This window comes from Hylobates moloch, unplaced genomic scaffold (assembly GCF_009828535.3).
Source record: "Hylobates moloch isolate HMO894 unplaced genomic scaffold, HMol_V3 SCAFFOLD_11, whole genome shotgun sequence".
NCBI lineage: Eukaryota > Metazoa > Chordata > Mammalia > Primates > Hylobatidae > Hylobates > Hylobates moloch.
Window position 1 is genome coordinate 2,465,824 of NW_026652286.1, and position 7,492 is coordinate 2,473,315.

Consider the following 7,492-nt stretch of genomic DNA (forward strand, 5'->3'; position numbering starts at 1 on the left):
CGGCTTTTGTTAGCCCTGCAGTAAGCCTGACTGGGTAAATCATCGAGTCAAACCTGACTTCTGGATTCTCCTTGACGTCTTTTTGACACTAGTTTAGTTGTATACTCTGTCCTTGTAAAGTGAAAGGCACTAGCAATTGGTAAAATGCTAAATAGTGGAAGTGGAGGCAGTGTGGCATTGGCCAGAGAGCCCTGCGTTACACTCAGACCAGTGTCTGCATCTGAGACCTGCCAGCATTACACTCAAACCAGTGTCTGTGTCCCAGACCTGCCACTTGTCTCTTGTGAGACTCCACCCAATAGTCTCACCTCTCTGATTCTCAGTTCCTGCCTTTAAAATCAGAAGTTTAGACTCACGTCCCCTAGCGCTTTCCCTCGCACTTCATAAGTGGGCGTTGACTGATGGCTGTCCCTTCCACTTTCTTGCATGATCTGCATGCTGTGGGAAGGGTAAAGGTGTGGTTGACCTGAGGAATGTGACTGAGCTCAGAGCTTCAGCTCTCTCCCCCATCCAGGCCCAGCTGTACTTCCCTGACCCTCACTTGGAAGCAGGTAGCGAACCCTCTGCCTTTCTCAAGCTCTTGGGCACTGTGCCTTGTCCAATATGATGGGGAGAGGGAAACATTGAGACTCTGTGACAGTCTGCAAACAAGTTTCCTCCAAACCGTCAGCTGTTGTGGACCCTCTGCCAGCATAAACTCATGCCTGCACACGTGCATCCACCCCTCCAGGGCGAGGAGCATAGGGATGGGCAGACTTATACACTTGGGTTCTTGATAGCGTCTAATGGATGGGAAGGGGTGTGAGGGCAAAGGTACCCAGGAGGCCATGCTAACTAACATTGGGGTGCAGAGGGAGACAGTCGTTACGCTACTTTTTGTTCTAGCTGCCACTGTGTTTCTTGTATTAATGACAGGTTGAAAGAGTTGGACAACTAAGAGATTGATTTTTCAGTGAATGTTTTATGAGTTGATTTTTCCCTTGGTGCCTCCCCTTGGCTGTTCTTCCTTTCCCTTTAGTCCTGCTGTCATCATTTTTCTGCAAGACCTCATTTGATTTCCCCAGACCCCTTTTTCTACAGACGCATGCCCTAGCTTGAGGACAGGAGTACAGCACCAACTAGTTATCTGCTGATCAAGCAGCTTGAGTAACTAGTTGAACAGGCCTCTGACTAGTTTTGTAGGCGAGGCCAAGCTGGTTCTTCCAAACCTTGGTTTTCTGCGTTGGTAGCTTTGAAACCATCACAGAGGGACTTGGGTGACTAGGGCTTATCTGAGGCCAGGACACCGCCCCCTCCCTTCATGAGCCTGTCCAAAACTAACTGATGCCGAAGGCAATATATGTCTGAATTGTTATCGTTATATCCACCTGACTGTACCTCACCCTCTTATCTTCTAAGCTTAGGCATTGGTTCTTAAACCCTGTTTGGGTTACTCCCCACTTTGGAAAGTTGATGGAGGATGGAACCTATACCCAGAAAACTGCATATGTTCACACACAGAGAGGAATGTGCACATCACTCCAGAGGCTCCATGGACTGCCCCAAAGCCTATCCTTGGGCTCCTTAAGGCCCAAGAACCCCAGATTAACAGCAGTTATTCTAAGGAATCTTCATGCACTCTTTATCTTCCCCCATCCCTGAAAATGGATAAAACACACACACACACACACACACACACACACACACACACACACACACACACACACACACACACACACACACACACACACACACACACACACACAATGGAGGTGTTGGGTAAGGAGGACCTTTTGTGGTATATCCTGCAATCCTGAAAGTTTTCTGTTTCAGAAGAATAGCCATCTCTTTAGTTTAACAATAGGGGCCAGAGAGAGCCCTGTGTGTGGAGTATATACTCACAATCAGCATATTTCAATAAACACATGTACACCTTAATAATACATACATTTGTAGCAAAAAAAAAAATGGCTAGGTTATTATAGTATAAGCTTAAAGGGAAAAATTATTGAAAATAACACATATTTTAAAGAATAAAACACACAGCTAGGTGCGGTGGCTCACACCTGTAATCCCAGCACTTTGGGAGGCTGAGGTGGGCGGATCACCTGAGATCAGGAGTTCAAGACCAGCCTGGGCAACATGGTGAAACCCCCATCTCTACTAAAAGTACAAAAATTAGTTGTGGTGGCAGGTGTCTGTAATCCCAGCTACTTGGGAGGCCAAGGCAGGAGAATTGCTTGAACCCAGGAGGCAGAGGTTGCAGTGAGCCGAGATCACGCCACTGCACCCTAGCCTGGGCAACAGAACAAGACTCCATCTATTTAAAAAAAAAAAAAAAAGTCGGGCTCGGTGGCTCACTCCTGTAATCCTTTGGGAGGCCAAAGCGGGTGGATCACCTGAGGTCAGGAGTTAGAGACCAGCCTGACCAACATGGAGAAACCCCATCTCTACTAAAAATACAAAATTAGCCGGGTGTGGTGACACATGCGTGTAATCCCAGCTACTCAGGAGGCTGAGGCAGGAGAATCGCTTGAACCTGGGAGGCGGAGGTTGCAGTGAGCCAAAATCACTCCATTGCACTCCAGCCTGGGCAACGAGTGAAATTCCATCTCAAAAAAAAAAAAAAAAAAGAATAAGACACACAGTACTGACCTATACAGCCACCCATTCTTATGTCTGCTCTTTATTTTGCCCAGCTTCCAGATAAATTATCATCAGATAAAATCTGCTTCAGATTTAGCATGTGGCCTTAAAAGCATTGCATGATACTGAATCCTTATCTCCAATGTCTTTGACTTTAAGAGCATTTTCCCTTTTCTAATAACAGCTTAATTCACATGTATGTCTGTTGGATATTAGTCTTCATGGTGCCATGTTGAAGTTCTTCTAAAAGTCTTCTTCTCTAAAAGTCTTAATGAGCAATACTATTGTATAGAGATTACTTGCTGGTAAAAAGACAGATTTGAGAATCAGACAGATGTGGATTTCCTTTTTTGGCTCTGCCACTTATCAATGCTGTTGTCCCAGGCAAGTTCCTTCTCCTCTCTGGTTTCTGTTTTCTCGTCTACAAAACTGGAGGGCAAGCTTCAAGGTTACTGGGATCTCAAGTTGTGTTAGTCTGCTCAGGCTGCCATGACAGAGTACCACAGACTGGGTGGCTTAATCAACAGAAATGTGTCCTCTCACTGTTCTGGAGGCTAGAAGTCTAAGATCAAAATGTTGCCAGGGTTGGCTTCTTTTCTTCTGAGGCTCCTCTCTGTGGCTTATAAACAGCCATCTTCTCCCTGTGTCTTCACATGGTCCTCCCTCTGTACTGTCTGGGTCTAAATTTCCTCTTCCTTGAAGGACACCAGTCATATTGGATTAGGGCCCACACTAATGACCTCATTTAACTTAATTACGTCTTTAAAGACCCTGTCTCCAAATACAGTCACCTTCCGGGGTACTGGGGGTTAGGACTTCAACATAAGAATTTTGTGGGGGACAGAATTCAGCCACAGCACAAGTGTATAGTACCTGACCCATGGCAGGCTTAGGAAGCCTACTTATTATCTACCTCACCCACATTTAAACTGCACAAACTTTTAATGGGATGCTGTGTGTCTCTGTAGACTCTCAGACACACTAAACCTATTTGAACAGACAACTCAGCATTGTGACAGGCGCATCCCATCCTTCCTTTGTTATCAGGGATGAAGCTGTTTCTTCTCTTTGCCCCAGATTCCGGATGTCATAAATCTTTAAAATGAGTCATCCTTGTGTCTCCTCTCTCCCTCCTGCCCCCACAATCTTCCAGCACTGTGCCAGGGTGCTTTCATCTATATGTGGAAATGTGCTCACCTGCTGATTCTAAACTCAGTCATTGCCTTACTCTTCAAAATTACTGGTCCCAGTGGGCTTCTCTTCCAGCCATTTTTTCTGATTCTCCATCTCTGGCAGCAGCTGTTGTGCCTTGATTCAGAAGCTGCCCTTGTCATATCTGAGCAAGTATCCCCCAAGGCTTCATGTGACTCTCACATAGCCTTGTCCTCCTCCTCCTCTGCTGTCCACAGCCCTGGGTGGAGGGCCTGCAGTGGGGAGGTTGTCCTGCATCAGCACCTCAGAGGGGCAGTATTCCCTCATCCCAGTGGCATCCCAGCAACAACCTGTCCCCAGGTACCATGGCCCTTTCAGCTCACTCTTTCAGCTCTTCCCAGGTCCCACTCTGAATGTCCCCAGAGAAGCAGCCAGAGGAGCTTGTGTCCCTGGGCAACTGAGCAGCCTCCTGAATGCTCCTTTTGCACTTGTTTTTCTCTTCCAGCTGCAGAGCCCTTGCTCCGTGAGCAAAGCCTGGGTGCCCAAGCAGCCACCGCGGCAGCAGAGTACAACCTGCAGAGAAGCTGATCACCGGGCAGAGATAGAGCGAGCATGTGTGTGTGTGTGTGTGTGTGCGTGTGCAGAGGAGGGAGTGGTGTGCCTGTTTGCGTGTGCATGCATCTGTTGACACTCATGATTCTGAATGTTGCCTGGGCTGGGGGAGTACCTGTAGCACGCCAGTGCTGTTTCCCGGCCTCCAGACACAAGGCTCGAGGTTATGGCAGTGACTTTCAGCTGAGACCTGTTGCTGCAAGCCAGCTGCCTTGTCTGAACAGAACGTAGTGGTAGGACCCTAGCTGGGATCCTGGCATCTGCCTCACTAGACCTCCTTCCCTCCCTCCTTACGTCAGACTGTGGAGTAGGAGGGCAGCAGTTCTGGCTGTTGTCCAAAGCATGGGATTCTGGAGGCAGCCAGAGCCCTGCTGAGTTCCTGCTTTCTGACCTGGAGGCTGAGCAGGCCGGAGTGGATGGATGCTGTCCAGACGTAGCCACCTGGCCTCTCTTTCTTATTTTAAAATTCTCTGCCACTGGGTTCAGTCCCATGCCCTTCCTTGGGCATCTGGGACTGAGCATGAGGCCATAGACAGATCTAAAAAATTTCCACCACCCTACAGAAGTACACGCAGATACCTGACTGGTGTGGGGTATACCTGGTACTGTAATAGGAGCCTAAGACAGCACATCTACCTTTTCAGGATTTAGAGCCTAAAGTTAGATCCCAGCTGTCATTGTTCCTTCCCCAGAAGCTGAGAGCCAGCCTCAGAGCTTACCCAGGAGCTGTGGAGGGGCCAGGATCAAACTCACTCACTCTACCAGGAGGAGACCAGGTTCCAGTGGCGTAAGGCCCCCTGGTTTCTCTGGCCACACTCCAAGGCACCACAGTGCTGCCAGTGAGGACAGCTGACACCCAGCCAGGGAAACCATTCTAGTCTTTGTTCTGTTGGCTTCCAGGGCCTGCCCTGGACTTGTCAGCATCCAGACTGCCATGTCAGCTATCCCAGTAGCTGAGCTCCAAGGACTCAGGCAGAGGGACTCAGGGATGGGGACTGCCAGGGGCAGTTGGCAAAAGTCCGAGTTAGAGATTACGTCCAGCACACCATTCCTTCCAGGAGCAGTAGGTGGGAGGTTTGACCCAGAGAAGCCAAGCCTTGCATTCCAGGAGTGGCCTGTGCCTCCCACCTCTTCCTTCCCACTGCCAAAGGCCTGTGTTGAGAAAGATGTCATGGAAAGGACGATGGTGGCCAACTAAAGCAAGTCTTCCTTCCACCCTCTGGCCTGCACTTGAGCCACAAAGTTGTGTGTGTGTGTGTGTGTGTGTGTGTGTGTGTGTTACGTGTGTGTGTGTGTGTGGCTATGAGGCTGATTCCTGTTTGGATTTTTGTCTTCACATGTATCATTAAGCTGGCCTTTGGGCCTTTTCCTTTCTACCTCCCCTGTGACCTTTCCTAGCCTCAGATCTGTTAATTCTTTTGGCCCCAGCCCTGTCCCTCACTGTCCTCTGTCCTTGGACCAGAACCCTGGGGCCAGACCCATCTCCTGTAGCTGTCCACCACACTGACAGGCTTCTTCCTGAGATATCCTCAGGTTTTCTCAGCCAGAGAGCTGCCTTTAGAGTCCAACTGTTGTATGTATGTCACCCTCACTAGAAATGTCCCATCATCGTGGGAGGGGAGCAGGGCACAGTGGATGGTGTGCATTCAGAGCATTGGGTTGGGGGCTTCCCTGTTCCCTCAGCCCCAGCTGAGAGGAAAGAGAATCAGGGGCCATTGCCAGAAAGAGAGTCAAGCAAACCTGGAAGGGCAAATCTGAGACCATGGGAAGGCCAAAGATTTAGTATTCACTAGCATCGCCTTCAGGTAGCAGGATGATTCGTTTTCTTGCCTGTCTGCTGCTGGCTCTCTTCCCTAAGGTACAGGTTGGCAGGACCACCTCTGCCTACTTCTCCACCATCCCTAGCATGCCAGCCCGTTCCCAGATCAACCTGCCAGTGGAGTCAGGCAGTGCACTCCTGGAGCCAGGAGGGAAGGGCAGGGTAGAGAGGGTATGTCCAGTAGCCTGGAGCTCCATGGTGGCTTCATGCCTCCCTTCTCCCAGCTCAGGTGGCCCTGAGGGCTCCCTCGGAACAATGCCCCAAATCCTGACCCAAGGGCCAGCATGGGGAAGAGATGGTTGCAGGTAAAATGCACTTTATAGAGATTTTCTATTGCTGGGAAGGTGTGTTTCTCCCACAATTTGTTTGTGAATATTCACTTGTTTTATAAATGTCTGACCTGTCTGAGTAAGGTTGTGCTGTTGTCACTCTTGTGGGAGGCCTGGGAACCAGGGTTTTGGTCAGGCTGAGCCTGAATGAAGCTGTCGGCCACCCCATCTTGGTTTTGTGGGAGTCAGGAGCCTCCTATTCCTCCTTAGGAAGGGGGAGCAGCCAGAGCAGACTGGAGCAGCTTGGTCAAGAGTTGGTCCAGAGCTTGGTCAAGAGTTGGGGGTCAATTGGCCAAAATAGTACAGAGCACTCTGGCCCAGTGCCACCCAGCCTTGCAGCCCACTTAAAACCCACCCCCAGGCTGGGGGTCAGTCAGTGCAGGGCCTGCTCCAGGCCCTCAATCTATCCTTTAATTCAATGCAGCCACTTAAGCTGCAGCCCGTGGTGAGGAGGGGATGCAGGCTCTCTGGCTGTGACTAGGTGGTTGAGATCTGCCCACAGCCAAGCCTAGGGAGCCTGGATGCTGGCTTTGTCTCCTGCCCTCCTGGCTAGAGAATGGCCCCTCTCTGTGCAGTGTGCCCTGCTTCCATGCTAGGGGATGCTAGCCTTGGACTGAAAGCTTTATTAGCTCACACCCCAACTTTGTGGGAAGGGGCCCAGGCAAGGCCCAAGAATATCACAGTCTGGCCTGCACAGAGTGAAGAAGGAGGAAAGGGGAGGAACCTGCCTTGGGGACTTGTCTCATTCTTGGCTCTGCTCTGAAGCTCCTGCTGGCCTCCCTCATACCAAGACCTGGGCCTGCCTTTCTTTCTTGCCCTTCTCCTGGCTTCTCTCTAATAATGGCTTTCGGTTGGCCTTTGGAGCTAAGATAACTTTGCTCTGGAGCAAAAGGTTCTGGAAGAGGGAGTTGTCCTTTACATCCACCCCTGACCTGCTAAGGATGTTCCCTAGCTG

General features: G+C 50.0%; 1 protein-coding gene across 2 annotated transcripts in view; it reads left to right on the forward strand.

The window, feature by feature from the left end:
* Positions 1-6,616, forward strand: part of CRY2 (cryptochrome circadian regulator 2) — a 36,556-nt gene extending 29,940 nt beyond the window's left edge. For both annotated transcript variants that reach the window (XM_032166169.2, XM_032166170.2), the window contains exon 12: positions 4,283-6,616. The gene's annotated coding sequence lies outside the window, so the exon portion shown is untranslated. The remainder of the gene's footprint in view (positions 1-4,282) is intronic.
* The last annotated feature ends 876 nt before the right edge of the window (positions 6,617-7,492 follow it).